Raw genomic sequence first — 19588 nt, forward strand, 5'->3', positions numbered from 1 at the left:
CAAAAGAAAATGAAAAGTACGATAATTTTAAAAATTCTGATTTTTTTAAATTATATCTTTTTTTTCAAAAATATGCATTCTAAACCGGTCAAAATTGTTTAAATCATTAACTATGTTAACCTGAAAAAATTCTTGTGAGGATTACAACAAATTTTAATTTTTGTGTAAATGGCGTATGTTTTATTTTTCACTTTTTCCTAAAAAAATCGAAAGGGTTCTCTTATTTTCATCATAACTTGCTTAATTTTGATGCTATTAACTTATGCTGTCGCTCATTTGATAGGTATTCCGAAGTACTTTGACAAATGCTTAACAAGTATATTATACAGGGTGTCCCGAAAAGATTGGTCATAAATTATACCACAGATTCTGGGGTCAAAAATAGGTTGATTGAACCTCACTTACCTATATACAATAGTGCACACAAAAAAAGTTACAGCCCTTTGAAGTTACAAAATGAAAATCGATTTTTTTTCATATATCGAAAACTCTCAGAGATTTTTTATTGAAAATTGACATGTGGCATTTTTACGACAGCAACATCTTAAAAAAAAAATTAAGTAAAATTTGTGCACCCCATACAAATTTTATGGGGGTTTTGTTCCCTTAAACCCCCCCAAACTTTTGTGTACGTTCCAATTAAATTATTATTGTGGCACTATTAGTTAAACACATTATTTTTAAAACTTTTTTGCCTCCAAGTACTTTTTCGATAAGCCAGTGTTTATCGAGATATTTTGAATATTTGTCGAATCCACCACATATTTGTATATGGTTAAGTACGGTTATAGAGACCTGTTAATAATCTGAAAATTTATTTATAATTTACATTTTTAGGTATATTTTGAAAAAGAAGCTACATCTCGATAAAAGGTGACTTATGAACAAAAGACTAAGAGACAAAAGTTTTAAAAACACTGTGTTTAACTAATGGTACCACAATAATAGTTTAATTGGAACGTACACAAACATTAGGGGGGTTTAAAGGAACAAAACCCCCATAAAATTTTTACGTAAATATATTGAAAAAGAAGCCGCATCTCAATAAAAACTGGCTTATCGAAAAAATACTAAGAGGCAAAAAAGTTTTAAAAACGTTGTGTTTAACTAATGGTACCACAATAATGAATTAATTGGAACGTACACAAAAGTTTGGGGGGGTTTAAGGGAACAAAATCCCCATAAATTTTTTATGGGGTGGACAAATTTCACTATAATTTTGTTTTAAGATGTTCCTGACATAAGAATTATACATGTCCATTTTCAATAAAAAATCTGTAATAGTTTTCGATATATTGAAAAAAATCGATTTTCATTTTGTAACTTCAAAGGGCTGTAACTTTTTTTGTGAGCACATTTGTACTAAGGTAAGTTAGGTTCAATCGAACTATTTTTGACCCCAGAATGTGTGGTATAATTTATGACCATTCTTTTCGGGACACCCTGTATAAAATGCATCGTTTTCCCGTTATGTAAGCTTGAATATTTAGATTTGAGTACTCGTCAAAAAAATATACATTCAATTACCCATAACTCACTTTGAAATAACATTATTTTGGTTCTTTAAGTGGGGAGTGTATTAAATTTTTTTTTATCTTTAATTTTGATACTAATAGCTTTCTTAAAAAAGGTTATAGTTTTTGAGTAAAAAGTGAAAGACAGCTTTAAAACATGCATTTTTTTTTAAATAAAATCTTTGATATTTAATAACTCAAAAAGTATTGATTTATGTTAATAACTTTATATAACAAATTTTGCATAAAGTTGCCCCTCTATCGATTTCTCGTATTATTTTTTATATAAAAAATTTCACCCCCAGAAGGAGTGGCATCCACCCCCAGGGTGAAAGCGCAAGTTGGCATCATTTCACTTTTGTTCCTTGAAGTATCTTCTAACTACTCACCAATTTTCATGAAAATCGAAGAGGGTTCAACGAAATCGGAGGTGAAATACTTCAGTGACTCCACTAGTTTTAAAAAAATGGTAAAACAAAAAAACTGACCGGCACTATAATTACTGATAGTCAATGGCAACATTTTCATCGCAAATTGATTCCACTTCGCTTATGTCCTCGTCTACCTCATTAAGGCATTTCAAAAGAGTTTCCCCATAGTCTTTATCCCCTTATTTGATCTTTTTTGACGAAATGGGCTTATTATGTTTATTGACGAACTGGGCACAAACACTAACCCCGTCTATTAGACAACCTGCCGCAAACTGCCGAATTCAATACTACCGTTGATTGAGGTATTGGGTGGTATTGACCTAATACCTCAATCAACGATACTACTAAATAACAACCCAACTTGAAAAGTCATAAACGGGTGACCTTCAAAATTTTCTAGGAAGGGAGATATCCCACTTTCGACAAGCGATGCCGTCTGAGAGGCGGGGTGTTAGTACTTAAGAGTAACACTGGATTTTTAACGTTTTTTTAGAGACCTCAAGGGATAAAAAGGACACCGACGTTTTTAAAAAAGTAGAGTTTTTGTCGTGAAAATTTTCGATTAACAGTTAGGGTGCTTTTGGATATTACATCAAAAAAAGGAAAAAAAATAAATAATTTAAATAAAAAGCTTACAGTGTGTTTCGACATACAAAGGTAAGTTTTTACTAAATTTTATGAAGATAAAAATAAATCACCAAAAATTCGGTTATTTGAATTTTTCGCATAATTTTGAAGTTATGTGAAAAAAAGGTGAATACAAAAGCTGTTGATCTTTTTATTACGTATAAATCTGCTGTTAACTTTTATCTAGTGGAGCATTTTTATCCTAAAAACTCACCCCTTCGACTTTCCAACCTCAGATTGAACGTAAATAATTTTTCCTGTAATTTTGGTTTATTTTTTTCTTTTTACAATGGGTTCCATCCTGATTTGTTACTATTTATTTGGTCTAAAAACTGATCGGCACTGGAATATTATAGAAAACTGTCAATAGAAACGGCAAAAGCTATTAAACAAAAAGGCGCTTAATATGAAGAAAGTGTGTTCTCAAAACTAGAGTGCATGGCAGAATAACTAATGCATTTAATTGCCTGCATTATCCAGAAGCTACCACTTAATATAGTCCGTGTGGTGTGACCGCTCCCGTCTGAAAAAATTTCTGATTCGGTTTCTTTGTGTATTCCTATTCAAAAATATCTCCTTTAAACAAATGTAAAGGGTGCCGGGCGGAATTTTTGGGCAGAAATGGTTTAAACAATTTTTTTAAACAAATACAAAAGATCACCTTTTTTGACCCGAAGAATATTTTTTTGAGTTTTCTGGGTCATTCTAATCAAAAAAGATATCTTGTGATTTTTCTAAAAAATTGACAGTTTTCGAGTTATTAGTCCGTTTTTTAACGGTAAAATATTGCAAAACCTCTAAATTTTAAAGAACCGCTTGGATTGACATGAAATTTGGCGTACACATAGCTAACAAGTCAAAGAAAAAAAGTGATATTGTGCCGATATGTGCTTTTGCCCTGGGGTGGTTTTCACCCCCTATTGGGGGTGAAAAAATATTCGTCCAAAGAAAGTCAGGAAATCGATAAACTGGCTAATTTTAAGTTACTTTTGTTCTATAGAGTTTTTTCACTAAGTCAATACTTTTCGAGTTATTTGGCAGTGAATATGTTGATTTTTTCAACAAAATAACCACGGTTTTAGACGGTTTTTCGCAAATACTCAAATAGTAAGTATTTTGTCGAAAAAACATTCTTACCAAAAATATAGCCTGTAAAAAATTTAAAAAAATGGTGTATATATCACGTCTCTACACCTAGTAGAAGCAGATAGCTAATGAAAAATAGGTTCATATTCGTCAAATTGCAAATGGAATACTTTAACGTAAAATAACCAAAAATGAAGCACATTTCGGGGAAAGCTCATTACAACTTATTTAAAGTGTTTAAAAAAAGCTTCATTTTTGTTTTATAAAAAAAGATTCTAGCATCAAAATTAAACAAGTTACGCTCAAAATAAAGTTAGTCCCTTTTGGTTTTGGTAAAGAGATCGAGAAAATCACCCCCTAATTAGTATCTTAAATGAACTTAATCGTTACGACTTCACAAGTTTCTTGACTCGTGTCTATATTGTTTATATGATCTGTAAGTTTCATCGGTTCAAAGTCCTTATTATTGAAAGGGCTGTAGTTAAAACGGGTTGAACGAGTCACTGATCACGAATGTATGCAAATTTGAAACACCAAATCTCAATCAATTTTTGTCTAATAGAAAAACAAAAAAATACATCATATTCAGAAAAGAAAATCTGACTTTTTTTGTTTTTCGAGATTTTTGGTATCTCTAACAGTTTTTAAGTTAATTTGTAAGAAAGCATATTTTTCAAAATTAAAATTTTTAAAAATTTTATTTTGAAACCAAATTTGTTCAAAAATAAGCACTTTAAATCGATGAAACTTACAGATCATATAAACACAACATAAGTGAAATAATTTGTGGAGCGGTAACGATTAATTTCATTTAAGTTGCTAATTAGGGGGTGGTCTTCCCGATTTTTTTTTGCAAAAACAAAAGGGACCAATTTTATTTTGAGCGTAACTTGCTTAAATTTAAAGCTAGAAACTTTTTGTAAAAACAGAAATAAAGCTTTTTTTAAACACTTTAAAAAGTTATAATGGGTTTTTTCCAAAAAGTTCTTAATTTTTTAGATATTTTACGTCGAAATATTCTATTTGAAATTTGGTGAATATGAATCTATTTTTCATTGGCTATAACTCTGGTGCTACGAGATCCAGAGACCTAACGCGTACACCATTTTTTAAACTTTTTTATAGGCTATATTTTTCCTAAGAATGTTTTTTTCGACAAGATACTTACTTTTTGAGTTATTTGCGAAAAACCGTCTAAAAATGTGGTTATTTTGTTGAAAAATTAACATATTCACTCGCAAATAACTCGAAAAGTGTTGACTTCGCGAAAAAGCTCTATAGAACAAAAGTTACTTAAAATTAGTCAGTTTACCCATTTCCGGACTTATTTTGGACATATATTTTTTCACCCTCAAGAGGGGGTGAAAGTCACCCCCAGGGCAAAAGCACACATTGACACTATATCATTTTTTTTCTTTGACAAGTAAGCTATACGTATGACAAATTTCATTTCAATCCAAGCGGTTCTTCAAAATTTACAGCAAAAACCGTGATAGAATGGACTATAATATAGGTGATTTAAAATCTGATAAATGCGAAAATACGCATTTTCAAGGCTTAAAAATTCATATTTAAATTATTATTTTTGAGGTTGCCAAGTACTTAAAATTGTAGTTCAAACATTCATTTTCAAGATTCTGCAGATTGATCGGGTCTAACTTAAATTTACACCGTTGTTATTTAATTGTTAATTATGCGTGTCAATCCGATTTTTTTGCCGGTGCGGCGAGCACTATTTCCAAAAAGTCTCCTATTTTCCTCCGAAAAATATATTTTTTAGATTTTTCGGGACATTCTAAATACAATAGGTTTCCTGTCATTTTTCTCAAAAGTTAACAGTTTTAAAGTTATAAGCGATTTAAAATCCGAAAATGCGCTTTAAATCGCTTATAACTTTAAAACTATTAATTTTTGAGAAAATGACAAGAAACCAATAATTTAATTTGGAATGTCCAGAAAAATCTAAAAAAATATATTTTTCGGAGGAAAATAGGATTTCTTTGGAAAAAGTGTGCGCCGCACCGGCAAAAAAATCGGATGGACACGCATAATTTACAATTAAATAACAACGGTGTAAATTGAAGTTAGACGCGATGAGTCTGCAGAATCTTGAAAATGAATGTTTAAATTACAATGCAAGTATTTGGCAACCTCAAAAATAATAATTTAATTATGAATTTTTAAACCTTGAAAATGCGTATTTTCGCATTTTTCAGATTTTAAATTACCTAAACTATATATAAATAGCCTATAACTCTAAAACGATCAACTTTTGAGAAAAATCACAAGATACCTTTATTGTTTAGAATGACCCAATAAACTTAAAAAAATATTCTTCGGGCCAAAAAAGGTGATTTTTGGCATTTGTTTAAATATATTTTTTAAACAATTTTTGCACAAAAATTCCGCCCGGCACCCTTCAGATTTGTTTAAAGGGGACATTTTTGAATAGGAATCCACAAGGAAACCGAATCAGAAATTGTTTTCAGACAGGAGCGGTCTCACCACATGGACTAATAGGATATGGGCTATACACACGACATGTGGACAGATGTTCATATTATATGATTAACAAGTGAGACAACTAGCGTTCCATGTTGAGATTACCGCACATTAACCACATTATTAACAATTGTCCCACAGTAATAGTCCCGAAGACTTCGCAAACTCAGAGCTCTGACATTATTTTAATTGACTGAACATTTTACAGTTTATTTATTTGCTTGCATGTTATTGTTTGCTTGTATAAATTACTATATAATGTCGAAATAAAATAATAATAACCTTCTTCTTCTTCTTCTGGATGCACCTACCGGTGACGAATGTTGGCGACCATCATGCCAATCTTTCTTTTATATACTGCAGCGTGGAAAAGCTGCACAGATGTTGTGTTGAACCAGGTTCTCAGGTTCTTTAACCAGGATAAATAATACAGTACCATAAAAGAGGATAGAGAAGACGTAGCATCGCAGCATTCTTACTTTTATGCCAAGAAAGATTTGCCGGCTCTTCAAAAATGTCCCCATACACTCAACGAAAAAGTACGTAATATCAATAAAAATGTTAATTCAGACAACAAACGCAATACTTAAAATTTGTCCAATTCTTGGTTTTATTGGAACAACAAAACGATGTTCATCAATTCATTATTTTCGTTCGTTGAGCCAATGTATTACGTTTATTGAATGGATGAATATTCATTATGTATACCATAATATCACTTTATTAATATTACGAAATCTGTTCACTGAGTCAACGAACACTATTTATTGATATTACGAATTCTGTTCACTGAGCCAACGAACACTATTTATTGAAACAACAAAGTCGTTAATTGACCGACGAAGACTATTCGTTGTGTCAATAACAGTGTTATTTCTCCTAACGTATTTCGTTCATTTCTACAATTATTTCCGTTTATTGTTACAATTAATTCCGTTTATTCCCACAATAAATACGGTTTTTCTTACAAGCAATTTTATTTATTCTTACAATCAGTTTCGTTCATTTCTACTATGAACGTATTTTATATTAATAATTAATGAATGCAATAGCCCAATGTATGATATTAATTGATTAATAATAATTTTTTAAATCCCCCTTTTTTGACCTTAACCTAAAGGACTTTACACTGTGTGATTTTTCATATGATTTCACTTATACAGTGTACTAGAATAAGTGTTACACTCTCCCCACCCCCTTATTAACTTATTTATTTTTAGCACATAAGCAAAACGCTCGGACAGGTCGATTTTTAAAATAATCAAAGTATATTATAACATCAATGTTTCGAACTTTACACGATCCCTCTTCAGGTGACAGGCGCGGCGTAACTTTGATTTTTTTAAATGGGAAAGTACGTCATGTGACAGCTTATTTAAAAGCGTTTGAAATAGTGATTCCAAAAATGTATAACACTTTAATCCTTTTTCAGAGCTCAGGTGCAAAATTTCGATCGAATTCTTTATAAACGCATTCATTTTTTTGGAATTCTGAGAGAACTAATTAGTATTTTTGAAAAATTTAAACGCAGAATAAAATATAACATTATTACCGAGGGCAGAAAGTCCCTTAGAATAAACAAAAAGTTTCTGTTGAATGGTATGCCTATTTGAAATTAAAAATCATACTAAATTTTCTCTTTTTCACCCCTGTGACTTATTAAAATAATCATTATAGAGGTTCTCAGGGACTTCAGACCCTCGATAATACTGTAATATTTTATTTTGCATTTAAATTTTCAAAAATAATAATTAGTTTTCTCAGAATTCGAAAAAAATGGATACATTTAAAAAGAATTCGACCGAAATTTCACGATAATAGACACACAAAAACTTCCTTCTACTACGGACTACACTTAAAAACGAAATGCAATTATTATTCGGCACTTCGGTAACACAGAGAAGCTAGGGGTATCACGATAAAGAAAAGCCGTTAACTTTCAAATGGTCAAGCCAAACATTTATTGTCCCAACAACTAAGATTATTGTCACAATGAACGCATTGATTGTGGGTATTAAATGCAGTAGTAGATTGATTAATGCATTCGTTGTCAAAGCAATCAATTTACATCTATTCAATAATCATATATGACTCTATATTAACAACATTTGTACATTGTTTTAATGAAATCTGTACGTTGTCACGATAAACCAAGGTAATTGCTTGTCATCTACGAAATCCAGAACGTGAGTTGCTGCCAGAATTAACAATATTTATTAAATATACAAAACTAAGTTATTGGCTGAATAAATTGAGTGTTATTGATTAATGTACTCTAGTTATTCTCACAATTATTATTCAATCATTGTGGCAATAACCAAATACATTCGTCAATATCTAAAAGTTCGTTGAAACAACAAACTAAATTGTTGCGACAACGAAATACTATTCAGTAATCACTGTTAATCAATATTAAGAACTAAATTTTTTTGAGTGTACGGTTGATTTAGTCTTTTCGGTGTGCTCTTGTCTCTTGCTTGTTGGTCCATTCTTCATTTATTATGGTGCTGAGGTAGTTGTAGTGCGTCAGTCTTTATAAAGGATGTGTTGACCTTCTGTTATCTTTTTCTTGCTAATGATCATAAGCATTTCTTTTTACGTTTATATTGAGCCCATATTGTTGACTGTAATTCGTGATTTTCTTAATAGTATTTGTAGATCTTCTACGTTGTCCGCAAATATTATGGTGTCGTCTGCATACCTGATGTTATTTATCCGGTACCAGCTTAATAGAATACCTTTTTCAGTTTCGTGCAAAGCTTCGATAAATACTCTTTCAGGGATTGAAAATTAGAGGGAAAAGGTACAGTCTTTTAAAGTAAATGCGAATTTTTTAGCTTCCAGTATTTATTAGTTTAATCTTTAATCCGCTACATTCAGCTTGTTAACATTTTGGTAAAGGCCAATATTCAGGTAACGAATTTTCATTAAAAATTTCTGGCTGAGATATTTCCTTCTATAATTGACTGGAATTTCTAAAGCTTCAACATGTAAAGATTTATTGGGAGTTGATTTCATAGATCCCAAACAGATACGAAGTCCTAAGTTCTGTACAACGTCTACTTTGTTTAGAATATGATTAGAAGCTGAGATATATAGAATAAATACATCCATAATCAATTATAGATCTAATATATGATCGATAGAAAAGCAAGGAAGTTTCAACATCAGCTCCTTACCAAGTCCTTGAAATTGTTAAGAAAATTTAGACCCTTATTACATCGATTTATCATAAAGTCAATATGTAATTTCCAAGTCAATTTACGATTCAAAATCATTCCCAAATATTTAATGGAAGAAGAACATGCCTAGTCGTAGCCAAAAAGTTTTAATTTTTCTATTTTTTGGATATTGTGTCGAGTGAAAATACAGACAGTAAATTTATTTTGAGCGACTTCGAATCCGTTTTGATTGAACCATGAATCGCCCGTCACAAATGACGGGCGCTATGCGGACTTTCCTAATACCAATGAGCTTTGGCACTGAATCTACACTAGGGATGGCGGTTTTTGACAAAACACCGGTTTTCGGTTATACCGTTTTTTTTTTGCTTACGGTTTAACCTGTCGGTTATAACCGGTTAAAAAACCGGTTTTTCCAAACATCGGTTTTCGGTTTTTTTAATCCAATAGGTTACAATGTTATATTTACAATGCACTTTAGTCTGTGATACTCCACTCGACTTGATACTCGATATCAATATGATCAAAATTAGTACTATCGGAAGAACATCCATATCAATATAAATAAAACACAATTTTTAATAAAACCATTTTATTCTATTAACTATTATATGTATTTATTATTTTATTATTATTATATATTTATTGATTATTATTAAATATAATATAGCGTAAAATTAATATATACATATTGCAATAATATACAATTTAACTCAACCATTTCAACTTATAAAGAATTTCCCAGACTCTTTCAAATGGGATTAAAAAAAAAATAATATCAACATAATTATTTTACTTCCAAATAAATTGGATAATACAATTTATCTTTTATTTTTACTACCATCAAAAAAAATTATCATGTATTTCTTTTAACACGTTTGTATATTTGTATAATAGGTATGAATTTTATTACTTCCTGTATGGGTGTATCGTTTTGAAAACGTAGGGAAATCCTTGGAGAATCGTATTCGTAATCGGTAATTCGATATTCACAGTCAGAACATTATTTTTGATAATCAAAAGAAGCCATTCACCCACTTTTAATGTCAAGAGTCAAGAAGAATAGATGAAGTTTGCGTCTATTTCAACCAGATCACTTCTTATGTAAATATTATGATTAAAAATACCTTTTGAACGAAATATTATAATAAAACTTAATTGTTTCTGGCTGATGTGAGTTTGCACTTTCAGTTTGCTTTTGTATTTATAAAATAAAATTTGAATTATGCTTTTGTTTGGAATAATTACTTGAGAATAATAATTATGATTTGGATCCAAAATAATACCTAACCTAATCCTAATCACCGTAAAAACCTAATAACCTGTTTTTACTTTAAAAAGAAAAAACCGGTTATAACCGGGACAAAAAACAACCGGTAAAACCGGTTATTGCGAAGTAAAAAAACCGGTTTTATGTTAAAACCGGTAGGTTTTTCCCATCCCTAATCTACACGTTAATTAGCATAACGGAATGAACAAGGTAAGCGATTCCTTACCAAGATAAACCATAAACTGCCAAATTCTTTTTTTCATATTTATTCTAGAGAATACTTTGTATTTACCATTTTATAATTTATTTCACTGGTACTTTCAAATGTTCAAAGATTCTACAAAACTCGTTGTAACAAAAAATGAGAAGAAAGAAAGAACAGAACAAAGGGGAAATCCCGTGCTAACCAAAATAGTTTATTTGTTCTTTCAATTTGCCAAACACGTAAAAAATTAAATTCCACTAGTTTAAAAGAAAACTCGATCAATCTAAACAATCCGTAAATAGAATCGTTTCGTCCTTTTGTACAGAGACTTAAATTACGAAAGTCTCCTCCTAGACACGGTCTCTCGTACTAACTTATTTGTTATTTTGCGGCAGCCGCTTGAATGGTTCGTTCCTCGTACAACACGTGAGTTAAGAGAATGAAACTAATTCGAACAGACTATGTAACAAGTTTGTCTGTTTTTCCTCTTCCAGATGCGATGCATTATTTAAATTTTGTTGCAGGAGCCAAGCGAACTTTGGAAGATATTTGTCAGAGAACAGCTTTAAACCAACTATAAAAGTGGCTGCGGGTGAAATTATGTGTATAATTTTCATTATTAATGCTTTTGATTTTCAATGCTGGCTTTACGAGGTGCACAGAACAATTAGTTTAATGTTTAAGTACTCGCATGGGTTTTATATACATAAGTGCTGGCGTGGCGCCTCACAGGCACCAAGGTTTAGTAATATGACATTTTAATACTCGTATATTATTGATATACTGTAATGGCTGAAACAGAAGTGGTACATAATATGGTATTAAAATAAACTAGCTTAAAGAAAACAAAATTCATGGCCATTACAAAACATATTCAATTCAATCTAGGAATATAGCTTAGTCAAAATACAGAACAAACGCAAGAGATTCAATAGTCCTGTCGCCAGTGGGGGCACAACGGCCTCCTTAATTCAGACGGACTTACCCAAGTTTTTTTATGTATTTTGATCCGTAGAACACGAATTTTTTGGGTAACAGTCGATCCGAATGTCGATAAGATTGTTATAAACAAAGAACTTGAGGAATCACATAACAGCGATTTTTTGCATAACAAAACATTTTTTTGTATTTTTTTGGGTCATTCTAAGCAAGAAATGTTTTTAAAAGTTTTTTCGTAGGATGCATAGTTTTCGACATAAACGCGGTTGAACTTTAAAAAAATTGAAAAATTGCAATTTTTGAACCCGAATAACTTTTGATTGAAAAATAAAATAGCAATTCTGCTTACCGGATTTGAAAGTTCAAGTCAAATTCTATCGGTTTTGATTACTTTCATTGCTAAAAATAAATTTTTTTATTGTTAAACAAAGCTATAAACACATAGTGATTGAACGATGTTTTCAATGCATTTCTCATTTGAAATCGAACGAGTAGGCGCGCATACAGACAATTCTACGTAAATTACGTTCATTAAAACGCATGCATTGGGCACAGGACACACTATGTGTTTATGGCTTTGTTTAACAAATAAAAACTTAATTTTTAGCAATGCAAATAATCAAAACCGATATAATTTGACTTGAACTTTTAAATGCAGTAAGCAGAATTGCTATTTTATTTTTTAATCAAAAGTTATTAGGGGTTCAAAAATTACACTTTTTCGATTTTGAAAGTTTAACCGCGATTATCTCCAAAACTATGCATTCCATGAAAAAACTTGTAAGACCATTTTTTGCTAAGAATCACCCAAACAATACAAAAAAATGTTTTGTTTTGCGAAAAATTGCTGTTATGTAATTCCTCAAGTTCTTTGTTTATAACAATCTTATCGACATCCGGATCAACTGTAACCTAAAAAATTCGTGTTCTACGGGTCAAAATATATAAAAAAAAACTTGGGTAAGTCCATCTGAATTAAGGAGGCCGTTGTACCACCCTGGCGACAGGACTACAAAGCCGTATAGAAAGAGCAAGGACTTTGTAAATTAATTCAAGTTGGTTATTGCCATGAATGAAGAGTATACCTGCCCGTCAATTTAATGTTTCCACCCCTTTTTTGTCTTTTTTTGCTTTTTATTGATTTTAGTATCTACCTATGTATGTATGTGCGTGCATAAGTATTATATGTGCGCACATGTACGTAATCTTATTATATTTGGAATAATGTAGCAAACATTAATTTATTATCTATCGTGGCTGAATGGATCAAGTAATCCAAAGCCAATAAGGAGAAAAAAAAGGGCAGGGGCAAAATTTGTGAACATGAAACATCTTTTATGTGGTAGTGACCTTAAGAAAGCATTTGATAGGGTCAAATTAAAGGACGCCATTTTTTATACTCAAGAGAGAGGAATAATTACTGCAGTATATAAAAGAAACCAATACCTCGTGATTTTACCTCACATTCTATGCAGATATTTTTGCATGTTCAGAGCAAACGTTTTTCTGCAGTTTATACATATTTGTTTGGAATGGCGATTTTCTGATCCTGGACATATTTTATATAGCATCAATCTTCTTCTTTGACCCGTGGTCGGCAGTTTATCTACATCCGGCTTTATCTTAAGGGGTTCAGAACTATTTTTTTAATTTATCTGATGATCTTTTATGAGTTCTTTTCTCAGCCCTTTTACAAACGATGACTATCATATTTGATTGAAATATTATTATTCTTCGATAGTATTCCAATTATCTCTCGTAGCTTATCGCTACAAGTTACGTAAAAATACTGTCGTAATTTGGTTTTCAAATTTATGTTTGAGAAATACATATTGAATAGAATCCGTACGAAATTTTTTTTGGCATAGACTTTTAGTCATTCAGCCAGACTCAACATGGTAGAAATGATTTTCTGAGTTTATATTAAAATAAATATACAAAACAATAAACAGGTAAACAAGGTCACTCTCTTCTCAACTCTGTGAAACTTACTTTGGTCACCGTATGGTACCTCATCCTAAGAACAAAGGGTTAGAAATAACCTTTGTTCCCATCCGCTAAATAAAATAAGTCACATTCAACTGTGTATTGGGTACAGTCAACTGTCAGGGTATTGGTAGAAAGAGAGCTTTAATTAAGCAAATGCTCTTTGACAATAACATACAAATCCTATCCCTCACCGATACCCTGTCCAAAACCACGCCTAACTTTACAGGGTATACTTCATATCACCTACACAAAAGCCAGGTCAGCCGTGGAAACGGCTTGCTGATACATAACAGCATACCCACCTCCCCACACATCCTTCCCCCCCACATCCAATTTCCAGACCTGGATTTCCTGGCAGTTGACATATACGTATAAAATAACATCAAAATTACGATAATCTCCTATTACAAGCATCCAAATCAACCCCTTTCCAACCTGCTGTTAGAGTATTTTTCCACACTCAACTCAGCAGTGTTAATGGGCGATCTTAACTGCAGGCATACCCAATTCGGTGATAGTACAATAAATCCAGCTGGCAGAATTCTCTCAAACCTACTTCTTGATCTGCCAATATCCAGAATCACCAACTCCGAAGTCACGTTTTTTGGGCCGGCTGGAATGTCCATCGTCGACTATATCCTCTGCACAGATAATGTGCTGGGCATGTTCGATGATGAATGCTTCATTGCTGACTCAATAACCTCTGACCACCTTCCTTTGTTAGTTAAAACTAACTTCACAGAACCTCCGCAAATAAGACCTGTTATATATAGGGAAGATTATCGTAAAGCTAATTGGGAACTATTCCAAGACTATATCGATCATAACATTCCTCAGTTAGGTAATATGTCAACCATCAACGAAGTTGACACAGGAATCTATAAAATCGAGAGCCTTCTACGGGAGGCCTCATCCTTAGCAATTCCAGTAACTCGATACAATCCTTTTACTCCAACTCTACCTCCCAGAATAATCGCTAACATCAAAACAAAGCGACGACTAATCAGAGAGTATAAAAGATATCGAGACCCCCTCATCAAAACAGAATACAACCGACTCTCAGCGTCCATCAGGCTGGAGGTCAACAGGCTGAAACAAGCTCAGTGGAGGCATGTTACTTCTCAGCTGGACTATAGAGAAGGGAGTAAATTCTGGAACAAGTTCAAAATCCTAACGAAACAAAAATCTAAACATCATTCACATCTTGTAGTCAATAACGTCATCCTTAATAATCCACTAGATAAGGCCGAAGCTTTTAAAAGCTCTCTCCAAACAGCCTTCGTCTCACCCAACAACCCAAACTTCAACGAGCGACACAGACGCAATGTCGAAAGGAAGAAATACTCCAAAACCCCCAACACATGGCAGCCTACCCTCATCCGATGGTGGCTCCTGTGGAGGAGGAAACCGTCAGGCAGATGTGTAACATAGGAAAAAACACATCTCCTGGCCCAGATGGTATCCACAGAAGGTGCCTCAAAAAACTTCCAGAGAGTATTATACCCCTGCTTACAAACACAATCAATGCATGTCTCAGGTTGTGCTATTTTCCAACTTCATGGAAAGTAGCCAACACAGTCATGATTCCTAAACCTAGGAAACCACCCACCAGCACAGAATCCTACAGACCTATTTCTCTTCTTAACACTCTAGATAAAGTCTACGAGAGAATCCTCAAGGAGAGACTCGTAGAATTCCTAGAGACAAACCACATTCTCCCCAGTTTTCAATTTGGATTCAGAGCTGAACATTCCACACGCAACGCATTGATTGAAGTAGCCAGTTTCATTTCCCAAACCATTAATGAGCATAGAAAATATGCTATAGGCATCTTCCTAGACGTCCAAAAGGCCTTCGACCAGGTCTGGCACCCAGGCCTGATCGAAAAACTCCACCGATTTGGACTGCCTATAACATTTATCAAACTTATTCATTCCTACCTCTCAAATCGAACAATTCGCGTCAAAGTCGCTAACCAATTATCCACCCCATTTACTCCTCAAGCAGGAGTGCCACAAGGATCCATATTGGCTCCTATACTATACACAGCGTACAACAGTGACATTCCCCATCCCATTAATCGAACCGAGTCAATCCTACTTTACGCCGACGATACTGCACTGCTCACTGCAGGCACTGCGCGAGGCACGGTAGGACGGCCCTCTGCCTTCGATAGGGCCCAAACTCTATTAGACAAGGTAGTGAGGTGGTGCAATAAATGGAGAGTCACCCTCAACCCAGCCAAAACACAAATGATTGCCTTCAGACACCCTCGTAGTGCTAGGTACGAAACAACCAGAATAACCCTTCAAGGAGAGGCTCTTGAATATCGTCCGTCGGTGGTCTACTTGGGAGTCCACTTCGGCAGGACACTCAACTGGAGCATCGACATCCAACACACCCTGAACAGGGTAAGAAACAGAGCTAAACTCCTTGGAGCGTTATCTGGAACGTTTGGAGGCACATCTAGCAAGACTCTCCTGCACACCTATAAAACCTTCATAAGGCCCATTATCGACTACAGAGCGCTCCTTTATGCTTCGCTAAATCAACATTATACTAATAAAATCCTCGGATGCGAGCGTAGAATTCTCAGAAAGTGCCTCAGGAAACATTGGAGATATCCGTCGGTATTGGTACACCCACTCGCTAAACTACCCACCATAAATGAGAGAATCCGTTCTCTCAGCAACAAATATGTCATACGAACGATTAATGGTAACAACCAAAGGGCTAAAAATGTCCTAATCACCCCTTGCAATCGGCGAGGGCATATACTCACCGGGACTCCCAAAAACAAAGTTCCATTCCCTCCGGCCAATCTTCTACAATTGGCCAGAAACGAACTTCCCGATGAGTACTACGAAATACTTGAACAAACTCCCTTAATGTATCGCAGATAAACAACTGCATCCCCACACGCTGATCTAAGAGCCGTTCCTCTAAGGTGACAGATTTGGAACCCCCTCACTGACTGGTCGCTTGCTGAGCATGGCAATTTCTATCTTTCGCTCCTACAGCTTCTGCGCTAAAACCACCTTCTTAATCCAATCCACTAGCAATTCTGCTTCTCCACACATCATCGACGCAATCTCCCACACTCCTGAAAAGGAGGATCCTTCACCCTGAAGAGGCTTAAGCCTAAACGGGGTATAAACGACGAGTTTTCACTTCACTTCACTTCACTCTCTTCTCGCCTAGGGGCCCATCAAGGAATTTTTAAATTAAATAAAAAAAAAATTAATTAAAGCACACGAAATTAAATTAAAAAGATATTTCAAATTAAATACCGCTTGACGTTTCTCATGTACCTTGCGAGTACTTATGGTTTAATATTTCAAGAAGTACACACAACCAAACTTACATGGAATCATCCGATATTTCTTATTATTTCATGCAAATTAAAAAAAAACGAACATACGAAGTCAAACAATAATTATTTTAAAGCAATATAATAACAAATATATAACAATTAAATAAAACAATAAAGTATTTAACATACAAATTGAAACTACAGTCCGTCTAATTTACTTACCGTTGCACGTCATTATTTACGTTGGAGATCTAAGTTGACATTGTTGCCCAATTGCAAAAAATTCTTGAATTCATTTTAAATCAAATACATCACACAATTTTTCAAAGTAAATAAATAAAAACTTTAGATAGAGAAAATAAGAATTAACTTATAATCTTACGTTAAAGTACATAATAAAAACAGTAAATATAATGAAACAAAGACTTATAGTAAAGAATATAAACAAATATGAACATCACCACAACTGTCAAATTAATAAATGTTACCAATTTATGCCAAAATATCACCTTCGTTCGATCTTAGTTACAGTGTATTCCGAACAAATGAGCAAATTTAGTTAAACATATTATTGTGTATTTCTTTAAGTTAACATTAACAGAAATCTTTAAATATTATTTCTACGCGTATATAATATAATATGTCTATTGCCTGTAATGCCAGTGTACTCGGCAAAGTGATTCTAAAAAAGAACACACCTACTGCCTAAATATTTCGTGTTGGTATTATGTGACGTCACGGGCTATGACGCGGATGACGTGCAACGGTAAGTAAATTAGATGGAGTATAGTTGTGTTAAAGTCAATAGCATAAAAAATATCAATGTAAAACGAATAATGTTTAAATTGTTTTTATTTATTTTTGTTTTGTTTTTGTGGTAGTCATTGTTATCACCTCTAGTCATTAGTTTGCGTGGGCACGCTCTTAATCAAGTTATCAACATTTTGTTGTGGTAGGTTGCTCCATTCTTCAAAAGCCGTGCAGTGTTTCGTGGATTATCCCGGCAAGCTCTTAATTTTTCTGTTAAGCATATTCCACAAATATTCTATACGGTTAAGCTCGGGTGAGCAAGATGGCCACTCCAAACAAGGGACACCTTCTGCTTCAATGATGTCTCTAGTCACTCTAATGGTATGTGGAGGTCCATTATCTTGCACGAAAATTAAATTTTTTCTTGTTGCACCTCTCCAGAGCCTAACTACAGGTTATCAACATACCTGTGAGCAGTTAAAGTCGATTGTATGAAAATTAAAGGAATTTTTTTACGGATCACAATTCCTCTCCAGAACATTACACTTCCCCTTGTATATTTGTGAAGAGATCTGACAGTTTTCGTTCTTGCTTGACTTCCTCGACCTCTAATTACACGATCTCGTGGGCCATCTGATTTTACACAAATCCTGACATTTTCTGAAAATAGCACATCTTGTCAATTCCCAATGTTCCAGTTTTGGTGGAGAAGACACCAATTTAGGCGATCAATCTTGTGCTGGCTGGATAACTCAGGAACCCATAACTGTCCCCTGCTGTATATTTCTTGGCACAAACTCTTCTTCTTATCGTTTCAACTGAAACAGTTACACCTGTAGCTTCAAAAAGCTGCCTTTGGAGCTGCAGGTAAGAAATGGTTGGGTGTCTTCCAGCTGATTGGACAATTAAACGATCGTAGTGAGCCGTTATTGCTTTTTGGCGACTTACCCTTGCTTTATTTTTGAGCTTTCCTAATTCCTATTACCTAGCTTTGGTTGTGGACAGAACACCCTGTGTTACGGTTAGCTCTACGGCTATGTTCTTCTGAGAACATTACTTGCTCCACAAGACCAATAATCTTTTCCCGTTGTAAGTTCTATAACACCACATGAGGCATATTTTCGTTTTTGGACACAAAATTTAGGTTATTTATTTTCGTTCAATTTACAACTCTAGTTAATAACCTATAGCGTAGCGAGCTGTACTATCTGATTGTGTTATCGATTTCTTTATTTTCAATAAAACCTTTATTCTTCGTAACAATAACAAGTTTTTTCAAAATAAATAAAATATATATTGCTCTGAAATACATGGTGATTTCATTTGTGTATGTAACTAGTAGATCGCATCAGGTTTCGTCAGTAAAAAGTAGATCTAATCACCACCTACAGTAAATATCCGTTTTTAAATACGTACTTATGTTACAGTTTCCAGGGTATATAACAGCATAGTAAATCCGATAATGACATATGGGGCGGAAACATGGATTTTACAAAAGAAACATGAATCAATGATAAACGCGGCCGATATGAAATACATGAGAAGAATAGCTGGAGTCACGAAGTTTGAAATATTCAGAAATAAAAATATAAGGAGAGAGCTGGAACAAGAACCGATAAGGAAGATCGAAAGGAAACAATTGAGCTGATTTGGCTACATAGAATCAATGAAGCAAAAGAGACTAACAAAGAAGGTACATGAAGTCATAATGGGAAACAGAAGGAAAAAGGGATGGCCAAGGAAGACATGTATAGACCAGATCCAGCATACCTATTGGTGA

The sequence above is a fragment of the Diabrotica virgifera genome, chromosome 9 (genome assembly GCF_917563875.1).
Source record: "Diabrotica virgifera virgifera chromosome 9, PGI_DIABVI_V3a".
Taxonomy (NCBI): domain Eukaryota; kingdom Metazoa; phylum Arthropoda; class Insecta; order Coleoptera; family Chrysomelidae; genus Diabrotica; species Diabrotica virgifera.